Consider the following 2,672-nt stretch of genomic DNA (forward strand, 5'->3'; position numbering starts at 1 on the left):
ATGGCTGTATATTAGAGAAATAATGGTGTAGTAGCTCAACTTATTTGTATATCCCAATTTCTTTTGTTTTTAAAAATAGTTTATGAATTGTATATATACTGTTAAATAAATGGTATCAATAACTATGTACCTTTTGTTTCATTGATGTCACTGCGTGTAAAAAATATGTTCACACCTAATTAACAGGTCTTCTCCATAGCTGTTTTGCAAATTTTCCAAAATGTACTATTACAATCAGGGCCATATCCAGGATTTTTTTAGGGGGGAGGGGGTGTTACAAAAGAATTTGTTTTTGGGGGTTAAAAAAAAAACTTTAAAAGATGCATCAAAAATCTGTTTATACTCATTTTTGCGGTCAATATCTACCAAATCATATTATTAAGTTAGGACTAAAGTGAATACACCATTTATTGCCTTTTTTTATGCTGATTACGAATATAAAAAGTATTTCTATGAATTACAGCCCCCCCCCTATCTAGGTCAATACAGGGTTAGGTATCGCCGGGATAGGGGGGGGGGGCTGAAACACATTTCCAATAGAAATGATTATTATATTTGTAATCAGTATAAAAAAAGCATCAAATAGTTTATTCACTTTATTCCTAACTCAATAATATGATTTGGTAGATATTGACCATTTTTGCTAGGTTTTTACGAGTTGGACAAACATTTTATTTTTTGGGGGGGGGGTAGTGTTCTCATTCTTGGTTTTAGATTTTATTTATATATAAAATAAAATAAAATAAATAAAAATAAATAAAATATATAATTCTATTTATATATTACTTTTGACTCATAAGAAAAGGACTAGAGGTTTCAATTTCTGATCTAATGAGCACCCTCCAAAGTTTCTGTAGCCAAGAGGTAGAGGTGTGGATTAGGAGTGGGCATTCCCCCTTGTATATGGAATAAAGTCTGCTCATTTTTTGGTTCAATGTTAATCTTCGCTTTTTAATCATAATAAAATGAAGTGTGGTCAAACTTTCTTTTATATTTCGCACCCTAATATTTTCCTTATAAATTGTAGAGCTATGATTTACCCCCCCCCCCAGCTTATTGTTCTAGACTCGATTTTGACTAATAAGAAAAGGACTAGAGGTCTCAAGTTCTGATCTAATGAGCACCCTCCGCAGTTTCTGTTTCCAAGAAGTGGAGGTGTGGATTAGGAGAGGGAAGTTCCCCTATTATATGGAATAAATTCTGCTCATTTTTGGGATTACTGTTACTATTTATTTTCACAATAACAATATATAACACAAATTTTGGGAGGGGGCAGCATTGACCTCTCTCCCCCCAGCGAGGTCATTTATAGTCACTTTTTACTCATAATAAAAGGACTAGAAGTGTCAATTTCTGAGCGAATGATCACCCTACATATTTTCTGAAAATAGTGGGAGCGCGCCCTTACCACCCCCTCCCCCCCCCAGATGGTTGGTCTAGAATTTCTTTTGACTCACAAGAAAAGGACTAGAAGTCTCAAGTTCTGATATAATGAGCACTCTCCAAAGTTTCTGCAACCAAGAGGTTGAGGTGTATATAAGGAGGGGGTAGTCACCCTTTATACAGCAAAAATTCTGTTAATTTTTGGGTTTAATGTTTATCTTTCCTTTCGAGATAACATCATTAACCACAAATACTGGTCTAATTGTTAAATATATAAGAGAGGGGAGCTTCATTTCAAATTTTCGATATGTTTTCTATAGTTTACTGTTTACCCCCCCCCTCCATAAAAAATAATAAAAAACCCTACTTCATAATTATAAAATCCTTTTAATTTTAGTAATTTGTCCATTTATTACAAATAGTTGGCGAGTCGTTTCTGGAAAACATTCAAACATTTTTCGCGCGGGAGGTGTCGGCGGGGGGGGGGGAGGTTTCAGGGGGAATTTTTGGAAATAATTTCCTTTCAGTGGGGATGTATTTTCCATAGGGGTCAGGGAGACTTAGAACAAAAGCGTGGATACCCATGATACCCCAGACACTTTTTGGAAGTGGAGCATTATTATAAAGCAGAGGCTGGTAAAATGGGCGGCCATCGTTTACCACCCCCATGGATCCCCCCCCCCATGGCAAAAACTTGTGTATTATACGCCAGTCAAACAAGTTTACAATGCTTAAAACTCGAGAACAAACCAGCTTCTTTGCTAGTTTCTTGGTTACCTGAGAAACAAATTTGGGCTATATATTTGCACATTATGGGGGGGGGGGTAAAGTATAGCAAGTCAGCATGCAAAATGAATTAGGAACAATTATTCTGCACATTATGAACTAAGAAATGTTTCTGACCTCAAAATGTCCAAATACTTTATCCCCCCCCTCTTATGTGCAAATATATAGCCCAAATTATATATTTCCTATCTATTCTGTCACTTGTCTTTGTATCATGCTAAGCTGAAAAAACTCTTGAAGAAACCAGTTAGTTCTCAAGTTTTACACAACATAAACTTGAGTGAGTGGCATATAATAGACAAGTACCAAAATTCCTTCCCCCAACAGAAAAATAAATTCTAAAATTTGGAAAGCCTTATTGTCCTTGGGTTTTTTTTCAGGGGGGGGGGGTAATACCTAGAACTATGACATGATGGCACTCAGTGTGTCTAGAGTGCTACTAGATTGTTTCATCTATGCAGAATTGGGGCCTAGGAGTCATATGAGAGTAGGTGTGTATGTGA

General features: G+C 36.0%; 1 protein-coding gene across 3 annotated transcripts in view; it reads right to left on the minus strand.

Moving 5' to 3' along the window:
- Positions 1–2,672, minus strand: part of LOC148950256 (cancer-related nucleoside-triphosphatase homolog) — a 121,772-nt gene that overhangs the window by 97,916 nt on the left and 21,184 nt on the right. The window lies entirely within an intron of this gene.

The sequence above is a fragment of the Artemia sp. Qi Xiang Cuo genome, chromosome 7, assembly GCF_049724085.1.
Source record: "Artemia sp. Qi Xiang Cuo chromosome 7, ASM4972408v1, whole genome shotgun sequence".
NCBI classification, from domain to species: Eukaryota; Metazoa; Arthropoda; class Branchiopoda; order Anostraca; family Artemiidae; genus Artemia; species Artemia sp. Qi Xiang Cuo.